This window comes from Cupressus sempervirens, chromosome 6, assembly GCF_028749045.1.
Source record: "Cupressus sempervirens isolate cs-2001-9-10 chromosome 6, ASM2874904v1, whole genome shotgun sequence".
Taxonomy (NCBI): Eukaryota; Viridiplantae; Streptophyta; class Pinopsida; order Cupressales; family Cupressaceae; genus Cupressus; species Cupressus sempervirens.
In genome coordinates, this window is record NC_143123.1 from 338,520,723 (window position 1) to 338,539,658 (window position 18,936).

Consider the following 18,936-nt stretch of genomic DNA (forward strand, 5'->3'; position numbering starts at 1 on the left):
AACTGCATACTTCTTCACAACCTTAGTAATTTGTGCCTTTGTTAATTTTGGCATCACTTGGGCTAGAGATGTTTCTCTTATTTTTATATCCATGTTTAGACAATAGTACCATTTTTGTTCAACTCTATCATATAGACTCTTAGGCATTGAGTTGGCAATCTCTAGTGGAGTTGTCTTGAATTTTTCCATTATGGCATATATGTCCTCCTCCACTTGATTTTTGTCTACTTTACTCAATTTATCAAAATCAACATGACCAAATCTTGATAGGTCTACACTATTTCTAACATTTTCACATAAATTTTCAAGATTTGAGAGAGGATTATGACTCACCACCTTAAATTGGTTGTTGTCATCTGATTATATTTTCTCTTCATCAGACTCTACTTGTGCCAGATACTTTCTTCTTGCTCTATTTTATTCTTGACCTCTTTGTTCAATTTGTTTTGTCTTTTCCTTGGCCTTTTGTGTAGTTTCATGTGTGTTGGCTTTCGAAGTAGGTGTAGTTGACTTAGTTGGGCTTGGTTTAACAATTTTCTTAGCCATTGCCACAAGTTGTGCCTTAGCCTTCCTCTTCTTTGGCTCGGCAAGAGTAGATGCTTCATCAGCTTCTTCTCCATTGGCACCTTTAGTCTCCTCCTCCTCTTGATCTTCTCCCATGTCTTGTTTCAAAGTTATAGGTGTTTGTTCTTGGGTTTCTTCTTCTTCTTCTTCTTCCTTGACACCCTTTCCTAACTTAGCTTTCAACTTGTTTACTATCTTCTCCTTTTTCTTCAAAGTTGAAGAAGTCTTCAATTCCATGGTAATTTTGGATTTTACCATCTCATAGTTTCTAAATACCTTTGCACTTTTTCTCTACATCTTCTGATAGTAAGGTTGTGATGACTATAGAGGCTTCATCGACATTTATTTCATAACTAAGTGGCCTCAACCATCTTACTCTTGGTGTAGCAGCTTGCATAAATGTATAGTCAACATCCATAAGAAAACATACATCATTATAGTGTTTCTCAACTAAGGATACTAGTATTCTTAATCTTTCCTTCATTGACTTCTTGAGGTCTTCAAAATAGCTTGTCATTAGAGATTCAAAATTCTCTCCTAGCTACTCAATATACTCACCAATTTGCATTGCTACTGATGTGTTGATTTTCCATCCCACAATACCAAATGAGGGGAATGTGTTTTGCACATAAAAGAATATAAAAATCAAAATTGAACCAAATTTGCACTATACACTCTTAGTTTTCCTGATTGCTCCAAGGTTCTCCATCAATTATTGCAATTGTAGCTCTGCTAGATCATATGTATGATCTTTCTTTATAATCTTATATTCCACATCCACAGCTATACAAGACACACTATTTAATCTAATAGGTTGATAGAACTTGTGTGATATTACTCTTATAGAAAAATCAATCAATGGATTAGTGATTGTATCTATTGTCATGTCTCTCTTGTTCCAAAAAACTTTAGTGTTCTTTTGAATCACCTCCTTAGAGTTACTTCTCAGTGTCTTAGACTAATCTAGGGTTGGGTAACCAATAACCCTATGGATTATTATCTTAGTTATCTTTATAGGTCCACTATCCAGCCATAATGAACCATCATGGATTTGATTAAGCACTATCTTAATCCATTATGTCTTGAATACATTTGGAAAATCTAGGGCTCGTGTTAATCCCTTTCTCTCAATAATTTTGAACTCTTACTTCAAAACACCATTATCACAAATTTTTTATATGCCTCCCTAATCTCCATGTCACCAATGCTACCAATCTTGCAGTTGTAGCATTTTCTTATATCTTGCACCATTATTACATTTGGCAGAATCATTAATAATGCACTAGAAGGGTCTTTCTTATACACAATGTCAGGAATGGCTTTGAAAATAGGTTGCTTGACCTCATCACTTACTAACTAAACATTCAAAGCTTCCTTCCCTTCTACATTCTTTGAACTAGATGCCATAATGAGAAACTAGGGTTTACAAAATTTTAAACTGCATAGCTCGGCTCTTGATAAATATCTTGTGAAATATGATGAACTAGAGTAGAATTATTTCTTAGATCTTTCTACAACTTCTTGGATGTATTTCCAGATCACCTTCTACTCTGATCACTCTTTCTCAAAATTGAAATAATGAAGAATCGGCTAAAATTTATCAAATACCCTTTGAAAAACTTGCAATTAATGTTGAGTACTTACATAGCTATTAACTTGGCATCAACCAATTTTAGGTGGACTCAACATCCATTAACATTTCCATCACTTAGCAACCACTATGAGCTCGGCATCCACTAGCCAGACTGCTAGCTTAGCATCTTTTGATATTTCACTTAGCACACATAAGAAATATTTCATGCTTGGCAATAACGTGAAAAACTTAAAGATTTATCTTGATTTCCTAACAACAGCTTGCATCTTTATTCATGATAATGTAGTCCTTTTAGTACTAGCTTCCTTTGGAACTTATGTATGATATAGCTTTCAAATATCAGTCCTACATACCTTTGATTGCCTAGTTTGATGAGGTGTGATCACTCGACCCATTAGGTGAAGTGATCCCTTCTCCATTCGATGTGTTGCAGTCATCTTTCTTTTTCCATGTCTTATTCATCTCATTTCTAATGTGTTCAACATATGCCTTGCCTTTGCCTTTACCAAATTCACAATTTGGTGTTTTTGACCTAGTTGGACAATATCTACTGATGTGAGTAGTCTTCAAATAGCTAAAATGTGTGGTTTAACTTAACCACCTTTGATAGTTACCATTGAAGTGTGTCCTAATACAATTCTCATGAATATGTCCATATTCTTGACAATAATGAGATAATCCCAATTATAAGAGTTGTCATTGTTCCTTACCTTTGTTTTCCTATTTGATGACCACATGGGTTTTGATTTGCATTCAAAAGCTCTATGACCATACTTCTAACAGTTGTAACAGTATCCTTCAAACTTTTTTTTATACATAGTTCTAGTTCTACATTCATGTGCCTGATGACCTTGCTTATTGCACTTATGGTAGTGAACCATGTTCTTAGGCTTGACATTCTGATTTATAGTCTTGCTCCTATATACATTAGCAATATGTCTTTTCTTACCACAATTATGACAAGTAGGTTTGGAGTTCTTACCTTTGTTGTTTCTTTCTTCTGCACTTTTGGATGCTTTTCCTTCTTTATTACTTGTGTAAACCAATCCTGATGTATCATTATTGGATCTAGGGGATCTCAATAATTACTCAAAGTATTTGATGGCTTCATTTGGTTTGTTGAAACTTTTAGCAAATTAATTTTCCCTCTTTAGGTCACTCTACAATTGTTCATTTTGTAACTTCAATGTAGTTATGTCAATGTCCTTAACATTCAATTCATAGTTGGCATTCATCATTTGACTTAGAGTACCCAATTGCATGTTCAAAATCTTGGTTAGTTCTGATGATTTCTCTTCTAGTGTGTTGGCCAAAACCTTTTTGTCTTCTTCAATCATGGCTTTGTCTTCCATGGCTTTCTTCTTTTGTTCAACCACTTCACATAGCAATATAGCTTGTGATTCTTGTTCTAATTTGAGATTTTTGATTTCCTTGGCTTGGGCTCTATTCTTTTCCATTAGATCTAACACTACTGCATCAAAATCATTTGAGTCTCCATTTTTAAATAGCTTAGTAGTGTCTATCTCTTTGTATTGTGTGTCATTCTCCGTAATGGCAATTTCTTTCCTTCTCTTCAAAGATTTCTTTAGGTCTTCTCTCACTTGATTTAGTTGACGTAGTATGAGATGTATTTCAATCTCCTAGTTCTCAATACTCTTTCCCAACTTGTAGATTTCCATTTTAATATCTTTCCTCAAAGTTGTAAAGCTTCTCTTTCAGAGAACAAGGCTCTGATACCAATTGTTGAAATTACAATAGGAAAGGTAAACTTTTGGGGGAAGTGGGGGTGAATTAGTAGTTTAAACTTAGACCCATAGAACTTTCACCACACATCCATATCATAAATTTAATGAGTAAATTGAAATAACATGTAAAACATATACATCTAAATCATGTAAACATGTAAGCATTCACACACATAACACCATAAATGATTACCCATAAACCCTCCAAGTGAGAAGGTAAAACTCAGGTGGGAATGACACCCACAAATCTTCACTACAATAGCAATAAAGTGTATCCAATGAAGGTTATAATGTTTTGATCATGAGTCATGATCTACCCTGTGAAAGGTTTTCCCTATTAAAGGCTTACAAAGACTATAAGTCTCACCTTGTTAGAGGATTTCAACACCATATTAGAAGCTTTCCTTGTTAGAGTACTTCAACTTAAAACTAAGTAAGCACCCTATTAAAGGATTTTATAGAGCCTATTAGGACTACTCTATTAGGAGATTTTAATTGAAATCACCTATTAGAATGTCTCAACTTTGATCTTGTGGTTAGCACTTGCTTGCCTATTAATAGATCACCTCTAAAAAATTGTCTTTTTGATCCTTCTCAATCAAATGTCTCTATTCTATATACTCTTCTCTATCCTTTTTTCTGCTCTAACTTATTTTTCAATGTACTTTCACTTCATAACTTCTAAGCCACCATGAATGCTTTATTTGTCCATGCAAAATTCTTTCTTCACTCCTTCAATTCCTTACACACTCTTAGAGAGTTTAAGATTTTGTCCTCCTTAAGAAGACTTAGTGACTTAGGGTTAGGTATGAACCTATGAATGAGATTCATCCATTTTTCAACCTAATCCTTCCCATTTTTTGATTGGTTGCATGTAATTGCATAGGGAATCCAACTAGAGATCTGTCTTTATCTCCAAAATATCAAAATTTAATCTTAAGTTAGCTCAAAAATGGTTTACATAGTTGTTTGTGTCATTAAAAACAAATATGTCAAAACTGTGTCACTCGGCATCTAAAGTCTTTGATGCTCAACATGTATTAATCTTTCTACTATGACTCAACACCTACATTTCTTAGCATCCACTATTTACTTGGCTCCTCTGTCACTTGACATATATTGTTTGCTTGACACTTGAGTGACTCGGTACATGAGTGGCTCAGGACTCACTATGACTCAGCATATGTTACTTGTTCAGCATGAACTAAGTAAATAACTTAAATATGTTGACACTCACTTATCAAAACCAATCTGAGATCAACACTATATACTATAATGGCCATAAATTTTGCACAAAAAAGGTGGACAAGACTAAGAGAACTTGTATTTTTGGGATAATTGCAATGTCTGAGGTCACCAATATTTTGTCTAGAAATTACATGCATCCTCAATAATCTGAAAATAGATACTATGGCATTTTGGACGATATAATGTAGTGAGAATTTAATTCCTTCAAATAAGTTCTATTCAGTTTCAAATGATATAGGCTATGACTAAATCAAAATGATCTTGATAGAATTTTTATTGAACATGATAATGGATTTACAATGATTAATACAAAGTCATTTGAGCTTGTTGGAAATGAGCCCAATGTTCTTCCAAGCCAATGTGAGCAAGTGTTTTACTTTGGTGTTCCACATAAATTGGGTTGGTCATTTGTCATTAGACATGATCCAAGAAGAAGATCAGTAAAGTATAATGTGATTGAAGAAGAAGATACCGAAGAAGTGCAAGAAAAAGTAGATGATGGTGATGGTGAAGATGAAGGATGAGATGATGATACTGATGATGGTGAAGATGAAGAAGGAGATGATGATCATGATCATGATGATGGTGGTGGTGGTGGTGATGGTAATGATGATGAAAATGACAATGGTCATAGTGACAATCATGATGTTGATAGTGGCCATTCTGATGATTTGGATGATGATGACAATAATGATGATGTTCACGATGATTAGATGGACGAAGAAGATGATCAATGGAAATGTATTAGGTGTTGATTACTTATAATATATTTTTTGTAGAGGTAACCAATTGAAAAATATATAATGTTATGTTTTTTGTGATGTGTGCATATTGTTCATGTTATGTTCTATGTATAATTTATAGCATAAGTATCATGTAATTTGTAACTAACCTAAGACAAATGATTTACATATGCAAGAAACTATACCCTTTTAATGAGGATTATACAAAGTGACATGGATCGAGAGGTAAAAGTTTATTACATGCTTGCTTTCTATAGTGCCTCTCCCATTTGACTTCTATAAGTCATCCTAGTGGATGCAACCTTGTTGACCTTTCATTGAGATGGGATCATGTTTGTGACCATGGGTGGCCTACACCATTGAGGTGTTTAGATTTATGTTATATATTAGTTGCTTTGTTTATGCTTATGGATGATTTATGAGATTATGATATGATTTATGGTTCACTGAGGTTTGTGCCAGTGCTTACTAGGATTGATGTGGTATCATGAGGTTGTTCGATTACCCTGAGATGTGTGTAGAGATTGTACTATGTACTATTACCATGCTACACTGAACTAGGTTCCTGTAGTAGTGGGTAGTCATTTTTATGACTATGTATGTGATGCAGGAGCATCCAGAGGTATAAGGGCAATCTTGTGTCATCCAAAAAAATATACTTATACTTAGTTCCTGATTCATGTGTTTTCACTTTTGGATACCCATTTGGGTCAAATAAAGGTTCCAACTCTCACAGTTCCACTATCAGTGAGCTAGAAAATCTCAAAAAAATAGGAGCATGCAATTTGGCCATCATTTTGGTGACCTAGAAGGTGTGAATTGACCAGAAGAATGTAATTGTGATTTAGAGCATTCCAAAAAAAGAATCAGGTCAAAAGGCCCCACGGTTTGAAAGTTATTGCAGTTTTTCGAGTTTTGGAGACCTCCTAAGAATGCTTCAAAGTTAGGTTACGGGCATTAAATGACCTCAAAAAGGGCCAAAAAATGGGGGATGAGCAAATCTGGTCCATAGGGCTATAGAGCGCTTCGAGAGCTTTCCGAAAATGTAAACGGTTCGTCAATCGGAGCTACGGTTCAAAAGTTATGCCTCTCGAAAGTTTGGTTACCATTTCTGGATTCTTCTAGATTTGCACCGACTTCTAACGCAGCTTCTGGAACCTTCTATTTGGTTGGTGGATGGATACTAGCACTTTCTAGAATATATTCCTAGTCCTTAACCCTCGGGGGTCTATTTAAGGAGATTTTTGGCATTGTAAAAGGCAGTTCGGAGTGGAGTTTGAGAGGAGGTACTGAAAGGAGAAATTATCTCCAGATTTATGCTATTGTAAGCCTTAGGGCATGTTTTGAAGTCAATTTTCTTTGTACTATTTGTACTAGCTTATTTTCTCAGTGAATATAATTTCCCCTTTTCTATTGTGTCCATTTTGTTCTTGGGTTGTGTCCCCATCAAGTGGTATCAGAGCCGGTTTTCCTAAGTGTGTAGACAGAGTGCCGACTGTGAGGCAGTTTGCACCAGGACTGTGTGGTTGTGGGTTTGAGTTAAGAAGATGCCTCCATGAAGAGAGCATGGCAGAAGGACCAAAGCTATTAATCCTGAGGAGGTTAGAGCCCTCCAAAGGAAGGTACAAGCATTGCAAGAGGAGCTCCATAGAGGAGCAAATGTTGCCGCAAGTGACAACAGTGAGGATGACAATGAAGAAGAAGTAATGGAACCTGAAGGGGAATTTGATGAGGAAGTTATGAATCATGCAGAGGAAAGGCTTTTTAGGGCCATTACTAAGTTTGGGAAAAGACCCACAATTGAAGTGGGTGTATTTTCAGGAAATCTAAAACCAGATGAGTTGATTGATTGGATAAATGAACTGGAAGAATACTTTGAGTATGAGGATATCAGGGACCCAGATAGGGTTAAGTTTGCAAAGGCAAAACTGAAAGGCCATGCCAAAATCTGGTGGCAAGAGGTTCAATTGGAAAGAAACAGAAGAGGAAAGGAGAAGATCACAAGATGGGATCGCATGGTGGACAAATTGAAGAAGCAATTCATTCCTATGGACTATGAGCTTGATTTGTTTAAGAAGATGCATGGGTTAAAGCAAGCAGGAAGATCAGTCCAAGAATATACAGAGGAATTTTATCGACTCTTGATTAGAGTGGGGCATGTAGAGGCAAATAAGAAGAAGGTTGCTCGTTATATCAGTGGATTACGACATAGCATCCAGGAGGAATTAAGTCTGGTAAGAATGACCAGCATTGAAGAGGCATACCAGTTTGCCCTACGAATTGAAGAGAAGCTAAATAAAAGGTTTGAAGGAAGACAAAGAGGGCGTGGTCAAGGAGGAAAGGGAAGTGGTAGGTCATTTGGAGGCTGCAATAAAACCCAAAAGAAAAGTGAAGATGAGGGTACTAGCAAGAACTAGAGGAATGAGGGTTTCAATCGCTCCCATGACCAAGACTTTGGAAATTAGAGAGGAAGAGGTAGAGGACATGGACAAGGAAGAGGAGGCTTTCATGGTACCTATTTCCATTGCAATGAAGAAGGTCATCATGCCTTTGAATGCCCCCAACAACAAGGAAGGACAGATAGGAGAGCTGAGGGCCAAGCTAGGGTTGCTCATGTGGATGAGGATGCACAATCATCACATTCAGAGGATGCAGAAAGAGGAGAGACCTTGGTAAATGAAAGAGTCCTACTAAGTGGTGAGATTGAACCAGGACAACGGAGGAGTTTTTTCCATACCAGATCCATGTGTGAGGATAAATGTTGTGACATGATCATTGATGGTGGTAGCATTGATAACTTGGTATCAGAAGAGATGGTCTCTAAGCTGAAGCTCAAGAGGGAGAAACATCCCCAGCCCTATTAGATTGCTTGGGTAAAAGATGATCATAAGGTCCTGGTAAGTGAACAATGTTTAGTGAAATTAAAAATTGGGAGTTACCATGATGAAGTTCTCTGTGATGTTATTTCAATGGATGTTTGCCATCTATTGTTGGGTAGACCATGGCAATTTGATAGACATGCAGTACATGATGGACATGCAAACACATACTCTCTGACAAAGGATGGAGTTCGCCACAAATTGAAGCCCATGAAAAAAGAAGGTGAAAAGGTATGTAGCAGTACTAGGATTTGTCTTGTTGATGAAAGGAAGTTTTTAGATGGCATGAAACATCAGCATATGTGCTATGCTTTGATTCCTAGGAAAGATAAAGAAGGTAGTAGTGAAATACCAGTGGAAGTTTCAGATTTACTAGGGGAGTTTGGAGATATTATCTCTAATAATGTTCCAAATGGATTGCCACCAGTAAGGCAAATCAGTCATCAGATAGATCTGATTCCAGGAGCTAGTTTTCCTAACAAGGCTGCTCACAGGATGACTCCTACTGAAACAAAGGAGCTAAATAGGCAGGTTCAGGAGTTGTTGAGGAAGGGCTTGATTCCAGAGAGCCTGAGTCCATGTGCAGTACCTGCAGTACTCGTACCAAAGAAGGATGGAGATTGGAGGATGTGTACATATTCTTAAGCTATAAATAGGATCACCATCAAGTACCAGTTTCCTTTGCCAAGGATGGATGATATTATGGACTGCTTGAGTAGAGCTCAGTACTTCACAAAGATAGATCTCAAGAGTGGCTATCATCAGATATGGATTTGAGAAGGAGATGAGTGGAAAATAGCCTTCAAGACCAAGGAGGGTCTTTATGAGTGGTTAGCCATGCCCTTTGGATTGACGAACGCCCCAAGCACCTTCATGCGGCTCATGAATGAGGTACTTAAGAAGTTCTTGGGAAAAATTGTTATTCTCTATTTGGATGATATTTTAATTTTCAGCAAGACTTTGGAAGAACATTTATTGCATATTTGTAGTGTCCTTGAAAGGCTAAGGGAAGAGAAACTGTTAATTAATCTGAAGAAGTGTAACTTTGCAAAAAGGGAGTTAGTCTATTTGGGGTTTGTTATATCACCTGAAGGTCTCAAAATGGATCCAGAGAAGGTAAAAGCCATCTTGGAATGGCCTACTCCAAGGTTTGCTACTGAGGTAAGATCATTTCATGGCCTGGTTAGTTTTTACAAGAAGTTTATTAAGAATTTTAGTGGCATATGTGCACCCCTAATTGATACAATAAGAGGGGATAGAAAAGAGTTCAAATGGACTATAGCAGTTGCGACGAGTTTTGAATTGCTGAAGAAGAAGGTGACAGAATAGCCTATGTTGGCGCTTCTAGATTTTAGAAAGGTTTTCCAGGTGGATTTTGATGCCAGTGGCAGTGCTATTGGGGCTGTATTAAGCCAAGAAGGTAAGCCTATTGCATATTTTAGTGAAAAATTGAATGATGCAAAGAAGAAGTATTTTGTTTATGATCAAGAGTTCTATGCAATAGTTCAGGCCTTAAAGAAATGGAGGCATTATTTATTGCCAAAGGAATTTGTTTTGTATACTGAACATCAGGCATTACAGTACCTAAATAGCCAAGGTAAATTGAATAAGAGGCATATGAAGTGGGTAGAGTTCTTGCAGAGCTATACATTTGTGTTGAAGCATAGAAGTGGAAAATCTAACAGGGTTGCAGATGCACTAAGTAGGAGACAGTTGTTGCTTACAGTAATGCAGGTTGAAGTAGTTGGGTTTGATGAACTCAAGAATTTGTACCTAAAGGATCCTAATTTTTTTGAAGCATGGAAAGCTTGTAAACAACCTGTTGCTGTAGATAGAACCAAGTGGTTAGACTATTTGATTCAGGATGGCATGTTGTTCAAAGGTAGTCAATTATGCATTCCAAGGAGTTCCATGAGGGAAAATCTAATTAAGGAGAAACACAGTGGAGTGATGGCAGGACATTTTGGTCAAGATAAGACCATTGCCATTCTTAGAGAACATTATTTTTGGCCTCAAATTTCACAAGATGTGAAGAAGTTTGTACAGAGTTGCCAGGTTTGTCAAGTTGCCAAGGGGTTTAGTCACAATACTGGCCTATATCAGCCATTGCCTATTCCATCAAGGTCATGGGAGGACATAAGTATGGATTTTGTTCTTGGATTTCCAAGGACACAAAGGGGTAATGACTTAGTATTCATGGTGGTTGATAGGTTCTCCAAAATGGCACATTTCATTCCATGCCACAAAGCTCATGATGCTGTCCATATTGCAGACTTGTTCTTCAGAGAGGTGGTAAGACTACATGGTCTTCCAATGAGTATAGTTTCTAACAGAGATACTAAATTTGTGAGGTATTTCTGGAGGACATTGTGGAAAAAGTTGAGAACAGACTTGAAATTTAGTTTCACGCATCACCCACAAACTGACAACCAAACAGAAGTGGTAAATAGAAGTCTGGGCAATTTGCTGAGATGTTTAGTTGGGGATAAACCCAAGGGATGGGATTTGGTTCTACCACAAGCAGAGTTTGCTTACAATAACTCTAAAAATAGGAGTACTAGAAAATCACCATTCCAAATTGTTTATGGGAATAGCCCAAGGACTGCACCAGAATTGAGGAAGATAGAGCAAGGGGAGAGGACAAGTGCTGAAGCTGAGGAATTTGCTGAACATATCAAATGTCTACATGAGGAGGTTCAAGCACACATTACCAAGATGAATCAAGAGTATAAAGCTAGGGCTGATCAAAGGAGAAGACATAAGGAATTCCAAGTAGGGGATCTAGTCATGGTGCACTTACGAAAAGACAAATTTCTAGTCAGGACTTACAACAAGCTGAAAATGAAAAAATTTGGCCCCTGCAAAGTTTTGAAGAAACCTAACTTAGGAAATGCATATGAGGTGGAGCTGCTAGATGGTATTCACATTTCTCCCATTTTCAACATTGCAGATTTAACAGAGTATCATGATGATGGTGCAGATGAGGAGCTGGTGTTAGAGCCATGTCCAATTCCTGCTTCTAAGAAGGAGGAGATAGAAGACATTCTAGATCATCGTGTGGGAAGGAGTACCAAAAATAGGCAGTATGAAGAGTATTTGGTGAAGTGGAAAGGGCGGCTGATCGAGGACTCAACTTGGATTTTAGCAGCTGAGGTTTCCCATTTGGGATTTCCTCTACCATTCATAAAGTGACAAGGTCACTTTTCAATCTACCCTGGGTGTCTGATGCAGGAGCATCCAAAGGTATAAGGGCAATCCTGTGTCACCCAAAAAAATATACTTAGACTTAGTTCCTAATTCATGTGTTTTCATTTTTGGATACCCATTTGGGTCAAATAAAGGTTCCAACTCTCACAGTTCCACTATCAGTGAGCTAAAAAATCTTGAAAAAATAGGAGCATGCAATTTGGCCATCATTTTGGTGACCTAGAAGGTGTGAATTGACTAGAAGAATGTAATTGTGATTTAGAGCATTCCAAAAAAAGAATCAGGTCAAAAGGCCCCACAGTTTGAAAGTTATTGCAGTTTTTCGAGTTTTGGAGACCTCCTAAGAATGCTTCAAAGTTAGGTTAGGGGCATTAAATGACCTCAAAAAGGGCCAAAAAATGGGGACGAGTGAAGCTGGTCCATAGGGCTATAGAGTGCTTCGAGAGCTTTCTAGAAATATAAACGGTTTGTCAATTGGAGCTACGGTTCAAAAGTTATGCCTCCCGAAAGTTCAGTTACCATTTTTGGATTCTTCTAGATTTGCACTGACTTCTAACGCAGGTTCTGGAACCTTCTATTTGGTCGGTGGATGCCTACTAGCACTTTCTAGAATATACTCCTAGTCCTTAACCCTCCGGGATCTATTTAAGGAGATTTCTGGCATTGTAAAAGGCAGTTCGGAGTGGAGTTTGAGAGGAGGTACTGAAAGGAGAAATTATCTCCAAATTTATGCTATTGTAAGCCTTAGGGCATGTTTTGAAGTTGATTTTCTTTGTACTATTTTTACTAGCTTATTTTCTCAGTGAATATAATTTCCCCTTTTCTGTTGTGTCCATTATGTTCTTGGGTTGTGTCCCCATCAGTATGCTTATATCTTTTAAGTGCTTTTAAGTGTTGTTTAAACAATCATTAATAAATGCTTAAGTAATTAGATATGGATTCTTCATGTTGGATTATTTGGTTATGTGTTGCAGACATTTACCTTGTTATATTTTGATTTGAGAGATATTTTATTACTTATGTTATGTTTTACATTTGAGATGACCTAAGGGTCAAATGTTATACCTTGATTTCAGTATCATAGATTTTAGACTACTATGTTGTTCATTTGATCATATTTGCATGATGATGCCATTGTGAGATGATAATGTGTTTTTATGATGATATCTGATTATCTAGTATTTGGCATATCACTGATTATATTAGGTGATGGATTTAATGCTATGGTTATTTACTTCATTCCTGCATTATTATGCTTTATTTGAACGTGAGTGATGTAAATAGATTATTTTAATATAGTTAAATAAATGATTAAATTAGGTGATTTAATGCATTTATTTCTTTGGCTATGTTATTATATGCAATTGCACTTGATCGTGTTGTTAGTGTGCAGGATTTATATCCCTTGCAGTGGCACATGGAGTTAGTGATTCAGCCATTCATATTTTACCAATGTCATCCCTATATGGTCAACATATCCTTAATTAAATGTTTAAATTAAACCTTTCAGAGATTATTAAATTCGAACTCATTTGCATTATGTCATTAGACTAGTGAGCATGTCTGTGTATTTAGAAGTTCACATTGTCACAAAAGTTGTTAAAGAAATTTATGTATTTTTGGATTTTTGGGCTTTTTAATTAATTTATTTTAATTTCTAACAGCTTTGCCATAGATGAATTCCTATTTATGGGAATAGCCTATTTTCATTTGGGTCGATTCGAGGTTTAACTAGGTTGGTTGGTTATATGCCCTAATTGATTATTCAATCAAAAAGTGAATAAATATCCAAAAAGGAATTTAATTCCTCACTTCTCACTTTTGAATTAGAAAGTTGGAGAGTAAAAACCCAAAAATCCTCTTCATGAGGATTTATTGTTTTGTTTATTGTGGGAGCTATGGGCATGGGATCATCACGAGGTTGAGCTCATTGGATCCAGCTCGGGGAAACCTTAGATTACCATGATTTTCAGCTACTTCTGCGAGCTATTTATTTTATGGTTTAGATTCCCATTTTACCCTTTTGGTTGTGAGGTAGGGCTTTCCTATTTTATTTATTCGGCTCTGTTCTACTCTTTTTTTTGGTAGTTGTTTACTTGGAGGTTGAGAACTAGTGTTCCCCTCCATTTCTGTATGCTAGTTCTACCCGGTTGGGCTAGTACAAACATTTCCCTATTTTTTAGAATGAGGGTTTGGGGTTTTGCACCGTTATGCTGGTCATTTTTGCATACGGTGTCCGAAATTGATTATTTTTGGATTTGTGGGTTTTTGTACCCAAAAGCCAAATGGATTTTAATTTCAAAGTTTTCCCAAAAATTAGGGTTTTACCTCATTTTGTGTGCCACCCTATTTTCTCGGGTTCTCTTGGCATGAGTTGGGTCATGGACTTAGATCATCTATTTGGATGTTAGTCAGACCTCTATTATACTTTTGTATTCACTTTGGGATGCTTTTCGTACCCGTACTCTCAACTTTGCATTCGGTTGAGTGATTTTATACTTGTTATGGTTTCTTTTAGACCTTTTTTCTTGTTTTATGGACACTAGGATTCGTGTAGAATCCATACTCCCGCATTGAGGCCAATTGAGTGAATTCATGATGTTGGGTATTGTTGCATCATTGGGATTCATGTAGACTCCATACTCTTGGATTGAGGCCGGTTGAGTGATTTTATGATGCATGGTTTTATTGACTTTGGGATTTGTGTAGAATCGATCCTTCCCATGTTGCTTTCAGTTGGGTGTTATCTTTTGCTTTGTGTTCTCATCCAATCCTTGTGTTATGATCTTCATGATGGTGGTGCACCACACACAAGTACATGCACGTACATTTTTTGGGTAACTAATAAGGCCTGATCTTCTGTGGTACTTTCGAAAGTTATGATCATTGGGGTTGGGTTGGGAATTTGCATGCCTATGGGCACTCATCGTTAGATGAACATGGGTAGGGTAGGGTAGCATATGGAGGGGGCTTCTATCTTGCAACCCAATGATCATGGCACCATGGGTTGACAGAGGAAGTTTTATATAAGTGATAACTAAATAAAATGTGTGAATAGTAATAAAACTTAAGATAATAAAATGTGTGAGCACTCGATTAAGTTTGAGGACACAATGTGTGAGCACCTATTTAAGTTTGAGGACACATGATCTGAGCTTGGGCTTTTTGATGCCAAGCAACTCTCCATGATGTCAGCCCCTACTTAGTAGCCTATTGAGTGTTTGACTAGGACCTATACTCCTTTCATTGTCTTAGGTTCTTGGTTACAGCCATCATACTGTCTAGTGTGAGTGTTAGCCATGGATGTTGTTTTTGTGTGTTTGTGGTTGGATCATTATCTCCATCAGCATGGTGGGTGTGAACCTATGGGTGCCATGCGGTTGGGAGGCATAGTACCTCTACCACTGCTAGGGACTGGTGTATAGAGACGGTCTTTTATCCTAGTGCAACTATTGTTGGATGTTTTCACTTGATAGTTTAGGTTTCAGAGTATGCTTTCCTGTGATTTATGCTTTCATTGGAATGCTTGGATATTGTGAGGCCTCACCCCAACCCATTATAGCCTGGATGTTTTATTTACATTTTGATATTTGATACCTTGGTATTTTGACAGATTTAGATGGATAGTGGATTTTCCTTATTTATGGATTTGATACTATAGTAGTGTCTTACATTGTTATACCCATAAAGAACCTGTTATTGTATAGGAAATGTTTGAATATATTTGGGTGTAGTTTTATGACATGATATTATCAGATTTTGATGTAATGCAAAATGTTAATTTTTTTCTAAAGATTTTTAGTATATGGATGAATATTAAGTTGATTATGATGCTTATGACATGAAAATTTTGATATCTTAACATTTCGAGTGGAATAATTGAAGGATTAGGAAAGGATATTTAATTTGAATTATGTTAATATGGAGATTATTATTATTATGTGCACTCATGTTGTATATGCTTATTAACTCCTTGGACTACTGATGCTTGAGTTTGATGTGTAGGAAGAGGAACCATGGAATTTAACGAGGAAACAAGATATAGACACATGTTAAATGACTCTGCCAAGGTGAATCTTTATACGATTCGCAAACCTCATTGTGATGTGCTCATTTTGTAAACATGAGATGTATGTGTGTGGTATGTGTTTCATGCATAGATTTTGAATGTGTCATGTGTATTGTTTTAGTACATTTTATTTGTGTCACTTGACACATGTGCTCGTTATGTGAAATGATATGTTCTTCATTGATGGATCATGTGGCTACCTTATTCTGTGTTAAATGCCTCAATTTAGAATTTGATTTATTGCCTTAGTTAGTAAAAGGACAAGGTTATCACCTTGGGAAAAACTTGAAAATTGAATTACCTAGCATTAGGAGGGCCATAAAGCATCTCTAGGGGGAAATTGTGAAAAAATTAACCTTACCCATGTTAGTACTATAGGATAGGGGGCTATTAATGACCTCTATGATGTCTAGTAGACCTAGGAGACCCCATGAAAATGACATTCTTTATTGAATCCGAAAATGAGAAGGATATATAGAGGCATGACTAAAGGGGAAACTCACTTGGCCACTCTCTATCTTTAGAGACAAATAGGGTTTGAAGGGAGAGGAAGGAGCTCTTCAAAAACCATTCATTGCCTTTCCTTGGAGGGAGGTTGGTACCCATGATACATGAAGTTCTTCATTTTGTACGTAGAATAGATATGGTGTTCTTCATTTCATGATGAGATTTTGGTGTATTTTGGTTGTGTTTGTGGGTAAAGATCTTGTTTGTGTGTTGCATGTGAGAGTTGGTGTGAATCTTTCTTGATCCTGCTTGTTTCATGTAATGTGTGTGTTGTGAAATGGGTGTGAAGCATCACTCACCCTTGGGAGGGAAGAGATGCTTGGGTGAAGGGGTTAGTTGGGCTCACACATGTAGTTGAGGAACACTCCCATGTGTGGAGAAGATTGTATATGTTCAATGGAATGAGTTTATCTTGCCACTTGCATTTTGGAAGTATAAGGAGGTAGTGTGGAAGGGAAGATATTGTTTGCCCAAAAAGGGTATGTTGATATTGAGAAGATGTGTATATTGTGAATCAAAGCCTTATAAATCCTCCTCATGGTGAGAGCCCACCTTCACCCTAGACTAGATTCATTTGTTGAATCTTTGTACAAAGCCTTGGGATGGGATGTGTTGTATTTCCATGGTGTTAAATCTTGGCATTTTGTTGTGACTATGCATGGCATGTGAGTGTGTAGAATGCAACCATTTATGCCTTGTTTCCCCAAGCTTGGTGGGTGGCCTCTTTGAGGCCTAGGTTGGAAGGAAAGCCTCCATGGTTCCATTTTGTCTCTCTTCTTTTTTTGCAGGTATTCACTTGAATAGTTGGGAAACTTGATGTTCATGAAATTCATTCGAAGAAGACCTTTATTGTTGTGTTGAAATGGAGTAATGAACTCCACCCTATTATGAGAATTCATTATGATGTAGTGTGTTTCTATTGGTCTCATGTAATTGCCAAAAAGTTTGATTGTGTGATCTCTTGTTGTAAGCTTCTTTATCTTGTTATGCCCTGAAAGAAAGGACTGAACATAAACATTTGGCACCTCTAATTTCTCAAATTCTAGGGAAATTATTCAGTTGTTTGGTGATCAGTATTGAATTTAAAATTGTTGTAAGGTATGCAATTGATAACAATGGATTTTTAAGATAGCTTAAAATATGAAGTTGGATGTCACTAGAATTTATTGAATAGTGAAGTTAGGAAAATTTAGTTGTAAGGATTCCATAGAGTTTCATATTAGTGTTTTCTTGCAATTAGAATTGGATAGAAAAATGATAGTTGTTAAATGTTATAGTTTCTTCCTAGAAAATGAAATTTTAACTCATAATGGTATAGTAGATCATGTCTAATGTATTTTAAATGATAATAGAAATTGTATGGAAAGAACTAGTCTAATTAGTTAAGCTTAAAGAAGTCCTGTAGGAGCATAAAACTCTCTAGAAAATGTATGTATAACAAACAATCAAAGTTTCCCAAATTACAGACATTAAAATAATAAATAAATAGAATCAATACTAGATATCATTATGTCATCAAATATAATTTATAAGCATTAGTCACACTAAGTAGTGACAAGAAAGTAATATAAATATATTATATTAATCAAGTATCTTTTCCATATGGGTGACCAGGGCATTTAAGGGATGTCAGGTTATAGTTTTAAAAAAAAAAGAAACCAATAAAATCCAAGTTGGGATGGTCACATCCCCACCCACTCCCCTATGTCGAATGGTGGAAGGAAATATTAGGCTGCATAAATTCAACAAAATAAAACCATACTTAAGTCTTAGTAAGGACTCCTTTATATCCTAGCCACCTTACATCATGCAAATCCCATTAATTTTGGTAGGTGGGGCTGTCATGTAAAATTCCTCCTCCCTTCCTCATACCACCAAGTCAATGCAAGAAAACATGGGCAGCAAGAAAGAGGATAGGCGACCATGTAGGAGGGTAGGTAAAGGTTATAAGTTTCAAAAAACAAAGATTTCAACACACTTCCATTATTCAAAAACATACCCCTTCTTCCTCCTAGGCATGGGAATTAATAACAACTAAATCTTCCTCCCACTCACACCTAGGAAGATATAGCATGCATGTGGCAGGAAGGAATTTAAAGTATAAAATTTAGATGCATCCAATATATGGATAGAAGGTTTAGTATAGATTGTTTTATTTTGAAGTTTATGAATAATATATAAATAAGGATGAAATTTGGGCTTAATTTAGTTATCTTAAATGTGAATTTAAGATTGTGGTCTAAGTTAATGGTTAAATGATATTAAGGAGAAAATTTATGCTTTAGAGACTTTGATTTAGTTGCTTTCGAATTGTAGATATTTGGAGTCATTTTAGAAATAAATGAATATTTATCTTTTAGATTATATTAAAGTAATAATG